Raw genomic sequence first — 16580 nt, 5'->3', positions numbered from 1 at the left:
CACTTCTTTTCGTAAACAGTTGAAATATTTTTTCAAGTTAATTCTCGGGTGTTTTCGTATGAAATGACTTTTGTATAAATAGATTGCATATATCGAGTATACACTTATACTTTCACCTAATTAACCTGCTTATAATTGCAATTTTTTTAAAAATGTTTCATTTTTCCTCAAGATATGAAGAGCATTGTGTCATACTGGTTATATTTGTGGAAGAGTTTGAACTCAAATTTTCAACCAACCTTACGTTCATAAAGAATAATTTTAATAAAAAAACTCATCAGTATAAGTAGAGCTACTGGTCACAAATCCAAATCAAAATCAGAAAATGAACTGTTGCAACCAATTTTCCAATGGCTCAATCATTTCATCAGTAATATTTTCCAGCTTCTACATTTTCTCTTCTTTTTAATCATGATTAAATGTCTTTTCCCAGTTTTCAAGCTTCACATTATTTACAGCATCCAAAAACAAATATTAACATCACTCATTTTAGAAGAATTATTTTTTCTTGAAACTTCTCCCTTTATCTATGCCTATACCAGTTCAATCGGGTTTAGTTCGCAATAATATGGTTGAGATCTAACCATCGTCATTCCACGATATTCTGCAATTTCAGCAATTTAATATTTTTTCAATTTCTCTTTTCAATTCTGTATAAACCTTTTTTTTACTACTTGGTTGTGGACAATTTTTTCTCAAAGTGGTAACTTGCATTATCCTTCATCATTATACAGTTCTTAGGGAAAAGATCTATCAGTTGTACGAATCATTTTTCACAAACATCAACAATGATGTCCTCATCGTAGTTAGCGGAATGAGTAGATTCAAAAGTCAATAAACCACTTTTAACAAAACCGTTTGAACTGCTAATGTGTACTATTATCAGTCTGCTCCCCTTTTATGTTGGTGGATTTACACCAGTTTTTAGATTATTTGAAAAAGCCCGTCTTCGACTTGTGTAACAGTTTCATCTTGCCAAAAATTTATGCAAGCAATAACTGTCAACTGAAATGAAACATTGGAGAAAATTGATACTAAAAATGAAATGGCATTGATGTAGAAGGGATGATGACGGGAAAAATCAATAACAAAAAAACAACGATTCCACTAGATTCTAGAAAAAAACTCGAGCACTTATCAACAGATTTTAAAATCCTAAACCGAAACATGGCAAACGAAGAGTCTCAAATTATTAGTAGCCGCAATACTACAGCATCTAGTACTATCCCCTTTCTACGGGTATAATTGTACAGTTACAAGTAAAGTTAATCACATCCACTTCGCTTTTACCCTAAAGTGGATTTAAAATAACACTCATTAAATAGATGATATGTTAATCTTCACAATAGGGACCTTAAATGGTATAGGTTCAGTCACAAAGAGAAGTCTAAAACATTTCCTCAGCTCCCAAGATGCCGAATCGACTATATCATCTCGAAACGTTCTCTTTATTTCATTAGCTCCCCTACTTACCAATGTGGCGGCGCGGACTACTAGTCCGAAAGTGACTCTCTTCTTTCCTCCTTCAACTCCCCTATTCCTGTCTCTACAGAACTTGGACTGCATACCCATCGATATATCTTTGGATAACGCGACTGCCAGCCTGCTCTCTTACTACAAACACAAAAATCAACACATTTCTATCGAACTTTTCGAATATACGTCCCAAGAGCCATTATCATGAGCAAATTGCAATATACGTCGATAATGCAGTTTCTCTTTCTCTCTCTTGTATAAAAAGATCCAACCCTTATGAGTCACCTAGGCGCCTGCATTATCGACTAGATAATCTTCACAAACAGATTATTAAGCATAGAGGACGAATACTTAATAAGCGACCCCATCAGACCACTTTTACTGGTAAACATTTAATTTTTCAAACCTCCCACCAACCATTTTCCATATATCACAAATTCTAGAAAGCCGATTGTTATTACTTTCCACGTCTCCTACAATCTGCCACAAATAACTGATTTCATAGATAATCACAAAAAGGTGTTTCAATTTTATCCGATTTTAGAAATATTCTTAAAAACTGAGTTGAAAGCGTCATCTTTAAAGGGACTTTTGGATAAAGGTGTTATAAAAAACCATTCGGAAAGAGTGTAGAGCAGGGATGGGGAAACTTTTCTTCGCGTGCCAACGAAATATATAGCGGGCCAAGTTGTAACATTACATTATTTACTAAAATAAAAGTATTACTTCAATTTTTCTGAAACACTAATATATTGTGCAATATTAAAAAATAACATTTTCAATTGCAATTAATTGTACTCAAGTTAGCTGCGAAGTAAAAGGTCGAGGAGCGCTGGTCTTTGGGGAAACATGTGATATGTGGAACTGTTTTTGTTTGTGCATGACTTTTGTCCGCACAAATACCTTGTACCAAACATAGCCATTATTTTCTGGGCGTGGGCAACTATATTTGGGTATTGTGTCCTAGATAAGGACTTACAAAATTCCAATTTGCTGGTGTTCAGAAATAGTTGCTTCAAATGGATAGTGCGTTCGACGACAGACGCACCTACCCGAGCTTCATTTTCGCTTTTCGCTCATATCCCCGTCCGCGCTCGCATATGTTGTTTCATGTGCGATGTGCACTGCCATCACTGCCAATTGATGAGAATGTAATTTCTGATAATACGAAAGCTGTACTTGATTTTTTTTTATGGCCTCGGACCGGATTTCAACGCTTTGCGGGCCGGAGATGGCCCGCGGGCCGTAGTTTCCCCATTCCTGGTGTAGAGTAATAAATCAATCCCTCTCCTGACCACCATAGCCGTAGTCATATTTAAGAACAATTTATCATATTATTTTATTAAACCTTAGCAAATGAATCCAACATTTATTTTCTAAGACATTTATTGCGTCAAGATGAATTTTCCAACTATGTTTACTTATCGGCTAAAACAATTCCTTTGGGTTATTTTAAGAAAGGAATGATGTTGACAGGTAAATATTTCGCAAAAGTACATTCAACCCATAGTTCTGTTATGGGTTTTAATTAAACCAATAGGAATGCACAAACGTGACAGTTAATAGGCGGAGCTACATCCACATGGAAAAAGAATAAATGTAATTCACTACACATTTTTTGGTTATTTTTACTAATCTCTTGCTAGGACAATTTTGACCAAATTTGATATTCTGGTACATTTTGGAACTTTCATCACAATGAATCATGTTAGTTCGATCTGGCGACGTTTCTTTTCAAAAGTTTAAAACTATATTTTCACTATTTTCCCTTATTTTAATGGGAACCAACGCATGTTTTATTATAAAGAACAAATTTTAGATAATGTATAAATACACTTTTTTATCAATTTACATTTACCATTTCTTTATTTAATAAACAATATTTTGCAAAGCATCAAAAACGGTCCCAATTTGAACAGCTTAATTCAATTTCATTTGTTTTAAAAATGGCCTTGTACCTTTTTAAACATATAAAATACTTAAAGTAAGTTTAATTTAACAGAAGGGGAAATCCTAAGAATATGGTGAATAACTCAAGAATGAAACGTTACCCGTTGTTCGATTGGAGATTCTAGCGGACGAAATCTACTTACCAGAATGCGAAATTTAACAAACATTTTAAATCTAGCTGAAAAAGTAAGTTTTTAATGGACTTTGCTTTCATATTTTTCCTACTTTTAATCAAGAACGTGAGTGTGGATGATCTAAGTATGTGTTCGAAGATGACAGGTCTAGGAAAATCAACGGTCTACAAACTTCTTAAGAAAAGGAAAACAAGTGGATGTTTAAGTCGTATAAAGTCTCGGTTAAGAAGGCCAAAGGTTTACATCGATGAAGATTACAAATATGCAATCCGAGGGAAAATCCACTCATTTTACTTTAAAAAGAAAATTCCTACCATTGATCAAATTTTGGCGTCCTTTTTGTAAGACAAATGGCCACCAATCAGCAGAAATAACCTTTGGCAGGTTCTACATGAACTAAATTTTTGTAGGGAAAATTCATATTTAAAATATTCCGAAGAAATCATATGTTAGAGAACGTCTTATTTACGAACGATTAAGAAACTCCAGGAGGAAGGAAAATCTATTTTTTATATGGACGAGACTTGGGTTAACTAGGGGCACACAGGATTGAGAGGTCCATCACGGAAAGGCAGACGATTAATAGTAACACATATTGGCAGTGACAGAGGTTTTGTTGATGGTGGCCTACTGTTATTTGAATCAGAAAACACCGGTGACGGATATGAATGCAGATGTGTTCGAGGAATACTTTATACAAATGCTAGAGCTAGATCTTATTCCAGCCGGATCTGTAATTGTTCTTGACAACGCCAGTTACCACTCGACACAAGTTGAAAATCTATCTACGACGTCATGGAGAAAACAAGACATTATTAACTGGTTAATACAAAAAAATATTATATTCAATAAGGACTTGGTGAAAAACGAACTTTTGTCAATTGTCGAAATAAATAAAAATCCCACAAGAAATATAATATTGATGAAGTGGCAAGAAATCGCCAAATTTACTATTATTTGTCTTCCTCTCTATCACTGTGAACTCAATCCGATCGAATTGATATGGGCCTAAGTTAAAGGCGGAAAAACACAACATTTAAATTAAAGGACGTTGGAATATTACTAAACGAAGCTTTAAAAAACGTTACTGCTGAAAATGCATTCAATATGTTATCAAAGAAAAAGAAAAAAATGGGAATTAGACAACATTATTGATCAAACTGTAGAACCTCTCATGATTAATTCAAACAATTCATCCACTAGTTCTTCGGAATAAAATACATATATTGCAAATATGTACATACTTTAAATATGTTACAGGAAATATTTGTAGACTGTTTTATATAATAAACTAATGTGTAGTATATAAGTTTAGTAGTTAAGTTTAGTATATTTTGTATTTTTATTTTTCATACACTTATATGTATATACTCATATTTGTGAATAAGTAACTGAAAATAACTGTATATATTAAAAAGCAATAATATTTTATTAATTACGAAAAACCCATTGCAACGGCTATGATGGTAAGGGCCTTCTTACTTTTGGGGAGATTCAGAGGTTGGTGTGAAAGTATTAAAATGGAGACAGAAATAAAGATATCCTTCAATTTTGGAAAGAAAAGGATGGCCATTCGGATTATCTAGGTAACCGTTTAGTACGGTCAATTATGAGAAAAATATATCTCTGTCCAGTTACTTATTTATCATTGGCATATTTACATATTCCAAATTTTGGACGTAAAGTACCGTACTAAAAATTTCAGGGTTTTGCATTTATGATTTATAGTTTGGGTTTAAAACGAAGGTTTCTAGTCGTATTATGTCGACAAAAAAATTTATTTCCTGTAGTATTTGTGATTTTCAAATCAGCCATAGTCCAACCTGATTCTTGCATATATTAATAATTATTCTATCTACTTGTTTTTATATTTATGGGAACAAAAAAGCCCATCGGGGCAGTCTATTGTTTTTCTCACTATCATTAGCATTTTTCTAAAACTAAAAGTATATATCGTTTGAGGGTGGGTAGTTCATTTGGTAAGTTTGTTCAGTTATTCGTGAAAAATAATTTCATAAGAATCGGGTATACCCAGTTTATTATGACATATAATAATCGACGCATAGAATTTCGGAGAAAGATTTATTAGACAATGACCTCAAAAAACGGGTCAAAGAACTAGCCGACTTGATTTATTTACTTAATAATAATATTAGGTTCTTTTCCTATCGTTTAGATGGAACTGGGCGGTTTCTGGGAATATGATTAATATAGAATGATGTAATCAAATTGAATAGCGGCATATATACAAAGACAACGTTCTATTTACAATAATTGGATTTCAAAAAATGCCACAAGCCTTTCTTCTTAAAAGTCGAAGCTAGTTTTAAGCATTTTATTTTTCAATATCGCCTTCTTTTAGTTCGTATAATATAGACGGTGATCATTTTATCCTTTTTAAAGTTGTAAACGACACCATGTCTGTGACCATGACTCTGCTGGCCGACAGACTCACCTTGACCACTAGTTTCATGATACCTCGGTTTCCAATATATTACGGTGGCCTTACGTTTAGTCCACTTCAATGAAACATGTCCTAAACTTGGTTAGATTGGACATCGCCGAACACTCATTTGAACTAATAATACACTTGCGCTTAGGACTGGACACAAGCCCGATTGCATGAGCACATTAAATCTTTATTCAGTGTAGTACCCTTAGAACAATTAACGGGCTGAGTTTCAATAGTACTCATTTATCCAACCTTACCTTGTTTATTTAGGACAAAAAATGTTCATAAGAACATGAGACTAACTTTTCATAACTAACCTAACCAAAGTTTGTTGGGAAAGTCACTATGCATTTGAGAAGAAAAAGTGTTTTACGTTTTGATGTTTTATTTCTTAATTGACTATAGTATTTTTTTCTCCCTCTCTTGGATATGTTATTTATCCTTTTCTCATTACTAATTATGCTAGAACACTTGATATGGTATCACCATAGCACAACCATTATTTAATTTTGCATCTGAGTGAAAAATTTTTTCGCTGCTTCTGTTTTCAATTTTGTGGAGGGATAAAAAAGACCTATATAATTTAAGTAAATTTTATAGCTCTATTTTTTAAATTTTAATACAACTACAAATATTTTAATTTGATGGGTGCTACATATTTTTGAGATGTAAAAACTGAGGAAAAATTAATAATCCTTGTTAAAACGGATTTTTATTTTGATGGTATCTTTATTTTTATATTCATGACGTAGGTGATCTATTGATTACGTAAATCAGTCAGGGTCAAATCATATTTTGATAAAGACTTACAGTAGTCGAAATGTCAAATTTTTACCTGTCTTTCACAAATTATGAAAAAACTAATTTTATAACAAAAGAGAACATTTAGAAGAATAAATATATATAAAAGGTCTAAAAAATTAAATATATGTATATACATATATAAAAATTTTTAACCTCATAGAATTCAAAAATCAATATTCATTATCACGTTCTACAAGTAGAAGAATGTATAAATAATGCACTATAAAGAAAGAAATTTAACTGAAAACTGATGGAAGGTGACGATTCACACAAAAAGTTATAATGTGTGACATTTATAAAGCCAATTTGATGCCAACGTTTAACATGATTCAATAGAAACTGCGTATCTACCCTAAGTATGACTATACATGTTTCAATAGAGTGCGATTCTAAATAGAAAAATCTTGACAACAGAATAGTTATTATGAAATCATGTCCCATCGTCGACAAGAATATTTACGAAGTATTAAGACATACCGAGACACAAATAAAAATGTACTATATTTGGTTTGGTACACACGACGTAGTTAAACGTGTGCGGAGGTGATGATTCTCAATATTGTGTCTTGAATAATATTTGCTCAATAAGGAAACGAGTTAAACGAATTATTCTTCATCCAGGCATTAAAGATGGTTTTGTACCAAATGCATAGCTCTTATCCATTGAAAACATATATAATAATTACAAACATTGGGAACATAAATTACCCACAAAAGTCTTTGGTACAAATTGTAAAAAAGTTATAATTTTAAACGAAGTATGTTATTGATAGCATTTGTAAGAGTACAAGAAACTATGCAATTGTGATCGTTCACCTACTTTAAGTACAGTAGTAATTGAAAGCATTCGTCAAATTATCTCGAAATTCGACAATTATGTATGGAAAAATTATGTTGAACACGTAATAAAGAAATAATAAGAATATTCTATTCCACCACCCACCTGAAACGGCAATAATAATTAATCTTCACATGAAATGACTCGCTCTTCAGATTAATAGAGATTTTTATAATAAACTAGTTAACCTGGCGAACTTTTTTCCACCTTAGAAGCAATGAGCAGATATTGGATTTCACCTTTTTAATAGAATAATGAATATAAATAAAAAAAAAAACAAGTATTTCGATGATTCTTTTTTGACCAGGTATTTTGATACATACACTCTTAATTGAAGATGATTTTCCCACTCGTGAACATGCCACATATAATTGGCCATGGAAAAAACATGGATTTCAGACCAAAAACTTTCAAAGATTGGCCTTATGATTTTTTAATGATCATGGCCATGCAAGACGGAAATGGAAGTCGTTGAAACTCAAACGGCAAGTCGGTTGGGATCATCGGGATGCTCGGAATGAAAACTTCCTTATCTTCGGATTTTCCTTTGAGTACCATGGTGTAATTCACTTTGTTCATCAATTTACTACCCACTAAATGCGTTCCGTTCCACAGTTTTGGTTAGTTTATGTTCCGAAGCATATTTACTAGGGAGTCAACCTTCAGCTTTAAATTGTGCGCTAGTAAGCTAGGCACATTCAAATAAATAAGTACCTTTAATGTCGGATTAAAGCCTCGTTCTTCGATAATGTCGGCCCCAACTAATATTTCTTTGATTGTTTGATAGAAAATTTATTTATTCAGGTGTTCCGCCACGGAGCGATGAATGTTTCATGTTACGGAGTTGATATTAGCAACACTTTCTCACTAAGGCAGCACGATCTCGACGTTCTCTGGATTTCAATGCGTCACAATATTCGTAAACAACGTCCATTGGCCCAATACTAATGCAGTAATTCGAGCTGCAATCCTATCGAAAGCTGCTCAATTCAATAGAACTTCATTAATTTCTTCTTGTGTGTTGAAAAATATCCAGTTGTTAATCTCTGAGTTTTGCTTGACGATTTCGCATTGCCAACCGAATGTTTCGCGGGCTGCCTCGCTTTGCTCTTGTGATTAAGAAACACGAAGTCGAGTTGTACTAATGCGGTGCTCTTCACATGCAATTTCTTGTTCTTCAGTCCTTCCATTCGCTATGTTTAGCATCCTAGTTGCATTACGGCTTTGTCGGGAAGGATAAGATCGTTTTGATCGCGGCATTTTTAATGATTTATTTATTGAATCGCTATTTAATCTTTTACTATTTAACTGTGCCTTCTGCTTTGCGAACGAGAAGGGGCGTTTTCACATTGGACGACACTACAACGACAGCGATGTCGGTGGACGCTTTATTTCATGTAATTGAATAGGAATGCTTTCACACTCGCCGATATGTCGGTATAGTGTCGTAGCAAGCAACGACATGTCGGCGAGGAGCGAGGAGTCCTGTCGAGTCGTGCGATTTTCCTCCCAGTTGCACGTGAGTGATGTCAAAATACTGATGTTATTTGTGAAATTATTCCTGAGTGAAAGTAATAAAAATGACCAGTTTTAAGTATGATATAGTTACATTGATTGAACTAGTGGAATCTAAGCCCTGTATTTGGGATAAAACCCATGAACATAATAAAAACAAAATACTCCGTGACAAAAGTTGGCAGGAAATATTTCAGTATTTGGAGGATGGATATGAGGAATTATCCCAAGCGGAAAAGAAAAAGACAGGTAAGTACTATCTACTATCTTTTATTTAATAAAATTTAAATTTTTGACAACTGCCAGGGTAATTGTCCAGCTTCACTAACAAAATAATTTGCGAAACAAGTGCGTACCCCTTGTTCTGGTTTATAAGTTGTTTGTGTAGGTGGTAGGTTTTGTAATTTAGAACCAGAAGAAATAATCAAATCTTCCGTGCGATATCCGTCTCTTTTGCGTATTATATTATGAAGTACAACACAAGCCTTAATAATGTTTTTTGAAAAGATTTTAAACATTAATTGATCTGTGGAATATTCGCCATTTGTTGCTTGAAATTCCAAATGCGCTTTCCACATATCTGCGAGCTCTGTGTAGTCTGTAGTTAAAAACTCGTTGTTTGATACTCAAATTATGATTTGAGAAATCTTTTAGAATATGCTCATTCATTGGAAACGCATTATCGGCAACAAAAACATACGGAACTTCTAGGTTTATTTCTGGTGTTAAAGGTCTTGATTTTTGTATATTTAATTCACCGATCGTTAGTCTTCTCCAAAACTCAGTACTTTGAAGAATGGAAGAATCGCAATCCTTCCTATATGCTCCAATATCCACGAATAAAAAGCAATTGGCGATTGCCAAAAGAACTACAGAGTAATATTTTTTGTAATTAAAATTCATCGATCCTGCATGTGGAAAGTTTTCGATCCGAATGTGTTTCCCATCAATAGCACCAAGTCACTGAGGAAAATTGTTTTTTTCTGGAATTCAGTGGCTACTTCTATCCAGTCTTTTTGTTCCATCTCTTTGAGGTAAAGGGGTCGGAATGTATTCCATATTTGACTGAACACAAAGTTTATATTTTTGCTTAATGTAGAAATCCCAATTCTATGAGTATAATGCAGCTTTGTCAGCGTGCACCCCGTAGCTAAGTATCTAAAAAAATCATTTAGTTGTTTTTTTGCAGGGGAGATGATTATGGCTAAATGGGCAGATATATGTACTCATGTACTCATTTTTAAGATCTGTAAGAACAAAAAGTGGACAAGGAGCAAAAAAAAGTTATATATACAGCGAGCACCTCCAATTCTTACAATCCAACATCAGACTTTCGCAAACACAGCCTACTCCATCAACCTCTCGATCAACTTCACGTGAACATCGGATAAGATCAAAAAGGCAAGTGGATGAAATAGAACGTGAAATTTTATCAGAATTAAAAAAAAAGAAAACAGGCAGTTGAACTATGGCCAGGAAAAGCTTCACATTTACAAGATTCTCGGTCCGATCAAGAAATATTACTAATATCCTTTATTTCATATATTCGAGATATGACTGAAACAGAATTAATGGATTTTCAAATGGACGTTTTAACGACAATAAAAAATATTAAACGACGACGTATTCAAAATCAACGGCCTTCCCAACAGCAATCTGTTAATCCGCACAACTGTGTAATCTTCAACCTTTGTGAAGCCACGTACGCCTTGGAAAGCGAAATATAGTAGACTGGGGTATTGTTATGAAGCAAGCGCACACCACGGCTAATTTTACCGCGTTTTTTTTTCGATAATTTTCAGACGCGTCTACCTTAGTAAATCAAAATATTGTTGATATAACTTTTTTGTGTGAATCGTCACCCTCCATCAGTTTTCGGTTAAATTTCTTTCTTTATAGTGCATCATCTATACATTCTTCTACTTATAGAATGTGATAATAGTAGAATATGGAATTGAAGTTAATTATTCAATCCATTTAATGATAGTATTTCCTGACTTATCGCCATGTTCTCGTCTTAGACCGTCAAACATTTAAAATATTGGACATTGGACATGTAAGTCTTCATATCACACTCTTACTGACTCGTAGAAACAGTTTTTTCACTATTAAACACTATCGTTTACTTCAAAATAGCGTCTAAAAGCTACCACTCTCAATGAACTTTTGATGTTAACAATAAAAATACTAGAATTAAATACATAAATCACAAACTAAGATGCGAAAAACAAATTAATTAATGATAAAATAGGTAAAATACAACATTGTGAGCCGCCACTGTCCACAGTCGAAGCCAAACAAAATATTATATTTATTTTTCTTTATGGCGCACATGATCTTTGGCGGCAGATTGATTTCTTACTAAGAATTGAAAACAAATAAAATTCACTACTTTTCAAAACTTGCCCCATGTTGTAACGAAGTCTTTACCAGCTATATTATGAGCGATTTCATAATTTCATATTGGGAACGTGGTAATGAAAAAGTCCAAAGCGGACCAACCCCAATATACCCCAAGCACTAGGGTGGACTGATTTTAATGTTTTCCGAGCTTTCGAGTGCTTATATGTTCATCGTCTGGGACATAATTAATTGAGATTTGTGGCGGCTTTGAGCTGCACAAATTCTTGTAAAAATTTCAAATTCACAGGATTCAAATTTCAATATTTTTTTAATATTTCTATCAACGACACTTTGAATATTGAATTTTGAATCCTATGAATTTGAAATTTTTACAAGAATTTGTGCAGCTCAAAGCCGCCACAAATCTCAATTAATTATTGTAAGTAAAATTTTATTATTGTTATACATTATGTTATTTATATTTCATATACGATGAATACATAAGTAGTCGATAGCACGGAAAATATATAAAAGTTGTCCACATCGGTGTTTCATTGCCACGTTCCCAATAAGAAACCGCTCATAATATAGTTGACAAAGACTTCGTTACAATTCATATATCTAAATGTTCTTGATTTTAGGTCTCTTCTGTTTCAAATTTAGTTTTTTTTGATAGTTTTTAAAAGAATAATAAATTTTGACGTTGCGACTTTTCTTTAAGTCTTTATCAAAATATGATATTGACTCTTATTGACAATTTTCTTATTTATATTGATCTATAGATCACCTTCATCAAAAAATAAGGATAAAATCAACTTAGAACTTTGTTCCAATAAGAAAAATTAATTTTTCCTTGGTTTCCACATCTCGAATATATTAAATTTATTAGAATTTACAAAATAGAGCTATAAATTTTACTTGAAGATCTTTTTTATCATTTATAGCTTTTTTGTTCTTATGAATGTGAACCATTTCTAAAAATTCTCTTTTTCGTGTATTAGGATTCCGTTTCAAGAATTTTTGAATCTTTATAATTGAATTTATGTTTTTTTGATATTTCATGGTTCGTTAAAGCAGTTCTATTTCTTTATCGTATTGATGACCTCTTGGTCTATTTTCTAAATACTGAGATGTTTGCCCTATGTAGACAGCGTCACAATTAGTAATGAAAGATCTTGAGGAAACGGTTCTAAACAAGCTTGATATAATTAATCCATTCTTTTTCCGATATATAGATGATTGCGTTACTGCTGTACCAAAGAATCAAATTGAAAACATAAGTAAAAAATTCAAATCTAATCATGAAAAACTTTAATTCACAATCGAGGTTGAGCAAAATAATAGAATCAATTTTCTTGATGTCACATTATATAAAATTAACAATAACATAAAAATAGAATTTAGATGCTTAGCTATTCAAAAAGCAAAAACTGCATTGAAACAAAACAATTATCCGGAAAAAATGATAAAAACATATTCAAGAAAAGGATAAACAGATACTACAATCAATTTAAAAACAAAATCTGAAACGAAACATCAAAACATAAAACATTTTACCTTACCATATGTACAAAGACTTTCCCAAAAATTATCGAATTATTTCAATAAATATGATATTAGTATATTTCACTAAATTAAAATTTAAAACACCAAAAAACAAAAGAATATTATATATCAAGTGCCTTGTACTAATTGCGACGCTGTCTACATAGTGCAGAAATCTCAATATTTAGAAAATAGACTAAGAGGTCATCAATACGATAAAAAAAATAGAACTGCATTAACGAGCATTGAAATATCAAAAAAATATAAATTCATAAAGATTCAAAAATTCTTGAAACAGAGTCTAATAAACGAAAAAGAGAATTTTTAGAAATGGTTCACATTCATAAGAACGAAAAAGTTATAAATGATAAAAAAATATAAATAATTTAAGTAATAAAATTTATAGCTCTATTTTGTAAATTCTAATAAATTTAATATATTTGAGATATAGAAACCAAGGAAAAATTAATTTTTCTTATTGAAACAAAGTTCTAAGTTGATTTTAACCTTATTTTGATATCCACGATGAAGGTGATCTATTGATCAATATAAGTAAGCAAAGTGTCAGTGTTAATATCATATTTTGATAAAGACTTAAAGAAAAGTCGAAAATTTATCATTCTTTTAAATATAAATATATATATATATATATATATATATATATATATATATATATATATATATATATATATATATATATATATATATATATATATATATTATTACTATAATTTGTTCACATTATTCTAATGATTCTGTTTCTGTCTCTATCATTATGGTAAACTATAATTATTTTTGCACTCAAATAATAATCCATCTAAAATTGGTATATCTACAATTATGGTTTCCAAAGTGAACGGGGAATCTTGTCGAACTCTAATTTGTTACTTTTGTAGTTACTTAATTTAATATAATTTCGGAGAACCATTTGTTATTACTTTTGGAATATTTTCAGGTTTTTCGCTATTTATTCATAAGTATCATTTCAACATATCAACATGAGTGCTAACACGCAGAAAGAATATTTTCTCAAGTTGAGCATTAGGCGTAAGGCATATGCTTCAAGTTTAAGGACGTCACGATTATCACCTTGTTAGCCTGGCGCAGTTACTCTACAAAATTGAAGTTGCTAGGAGCGAGGTGCCACACACTATTTTTCTGATATCAAGGGAATTTCTTGCAAATACTATCATTGAAGACATTATCCAAAAATCAAGATTGACCTTGGCAACATCATAACAATATTTAGAGCCGACTATGATAACAATATCTTTTACCTTTTTCTGAAGAAAATCTCTTTACGAAATCCGGTTAGTATAACTATTGTTTGTTAATGAGAAAGTTTCTCTACTGTTGTCGATCATAATAAAATGTCTCTAGTTCGAAGATGTTAAAATTACCACTATGTTAGGAATTTTGACAAGAGTAGAATTGTGACCTATTCAGATGTTGGTTTATCTTATTTCGAAAATGCCTATTATTTCAATTAGTCATGCGTATGTGGGCAAAAGAAGGTTCAGAAGCACGAAGAAGACCAACTGGTTAATCGAAGCGTACCACCGATTGTCAAAGTAGGTGCTTCAGGTATTAAGCTCTGCGAGACCGTTTTGATCTCTTTTCATGCCTTCCTTCTTTATTAGTCCATCTACTGCGGCCTATTATTGTCAACATTTGAGCTGATATACAGGACGGAACCTTGAGAGAGCTGCCACAGTGGAGAAAGATGTAGTATTAATTTTAATGTTCAAAGGCATATGAACAGAGCTGTATATGAACACGTATGGGACATACAATTTGCACTCCCTTTCATCGACTCTGGTGAAAGAAGTGCCACAAACAGACATCGGCCATCTTCTTCTGTTGATGCCTACACGTATACTGGACATAATCATAATGTTTTTTAAATACTTGTCAACACACTTTCTTGCAAGTTATCATCAAATCAAATATGAATAAATGAATATATTAATTGACTGATTTTATATTCCTAGTTTCTATCGCCAACACTACCACCTGACTTAGCATCTCTAGATGGAGGCATCTCAAATTCGATGTTTATAAAGCACAGCCAAAAGAATAATAGCTGCGTGCAGAAAGGTTCAGGCAAAAGTTTTTCGAAATGACAAAGAGACATTTGGCAGACTTTATCACTGTTTCGTGTATAATAGACAACATTTCCAAATTTTAATCAGATAAGACTCATTATTACTTTTTTATATTTTTTATTGATTTCTTCGAAAGTACTGAGAATAGATATCTTGCTATTTTTTGGAAGGTAGTTAAAGAACCTTTAACATAAAATATAACTACTCCCACTTTCCAGTTTTCGGACTGTATTTCGATATCTCTATAAAAAAAAAACAAATTTACGGGTTATAATTTATTTTTACTCCTTACTTATATCAACTGGATTATATTTATTGTTAATTGTGTTCCCAAAGTGTTTATTTGTACTCGGCTTAATGCACCGGTGTTGCTATTTAATTTTCCTGCTTTGTGACTTATTTTGCATATATGATTATATACCCTTTGTTTGTGATTTCTGGTAAACATTATGGATTTAACCGAATGTTAAATTTTATTCAGGAAACTATGTATTTATTATATACACATAATTTAGATATCCCATATTTTTCTTTAGAAATACAAAGAGAGAGAGAGAGAGAGAGAAAAATGGTTTATTGTCAAAAAATTGTTATAATTTGTAGACAAAAGCTTGTAAAAACTAAAAAACAAACAAAAATAACTAAATAAAGATAAAACAGAGTAAATATGCCCTTAAATTATTACGGAATGCGGAAAAAGATGATATCGATTTGATTTCAATTGGCAAGTGATTGTGCATTTTTTTGCATTGTAAAATATTGAGCCCTCAACTAGTTATTCTGAACGTGGAGTAGGTAGATAAAAGTCGTGCTCTGCGTTCCTAAGAGGATAGCCGTTCAACTATTTTATTGAAATTGGAGAAGCGTGCTTACGAATTAGGCAAACGGTTTCAAAGATGGATAAGGAAGGAAGAGTTAGAATTTCTAATCTTTTAAAGAAGTCCCAGTAGTGAGCTCTGCTATTAAGTACGAGTAAATATCTAACAGCTCTCGTTTGTAATTTGAAGATTCGCTAAATTGAGTTGCCCCACACGTACCTCAAAAGGGAAGGGCATATCGGAGATGCGACTCAATAGAGGCATAATAGACTGTTAAGGAGGTGGATAAGTTCAGTTCTTTGGAAACTAATCTCAGCGCAAAAGAGGAGGAACTTAATTTTTTAGATAAGGCGGCAATATGTAACTCCCATTTCAAGGAATTGTCCACTACAAGCCCTAGGAATTGAACGACGTCAATGGTGGTGTTATTTAATAAAAAAGGCTACAATGTATTTTTATATGACAAAACTTTGTTTTTAGAAACGTTGAGACAAAGAAGATTAGAATCACACCAGGATTTAAGAGTGATTAGTTCACTAGATATGGTCCTATGAAGTGCGATCGAGTTGCTCTGCAAGAAAAACTAGTATCGTCTGCAAA

General features: G+C 32.3%; 1 protein-coding gene across 2 annotated transcripts in view; it reads right to left on the bottom strand.

Moving 5' to 3' along the window:
- Nucleotides 1-16580, bottom strand: part of LOC130451294 (beta-1,3-galactosyltransferase 5-like) — a 57967-nt gene that overhangs the window by 13789 nt on the left and 27598 nt on the right. Inside the window, exon 3 of one of the 2 annotated variants that reach the window (XM_056790231.1) lies at nt 1474-1614. The exons of the other annotated variant lie outside the window; for it this stretch is intronic. The gene's annotated coding sequence lies outside the window, so the exon portion shown is untranslated. The remainder of the gene's footprint in view (nt 1-1473; nt 1615-16580) is intronic. 2 annotated transcript variants of the gene reach the window in all.

This window comes from Diorhabda sublineata, chromosome X, assembly GCF_026230105.1.
Source record: "Diorhabda sublineata isolate icDioSubl1.1 chromosome X, icDioSubl1.1, whole genome shotgun sequence".
Lineage (NCBI taxonomy): Eukaryota > Metazoa > Arthropoda > Insecta > Coleoptera > Chrysomelidae > Diorhabda > Diorhabda sublineata.
This window is presented reverse-complemented; position numbering and strand designations above follow the sequence as displayed.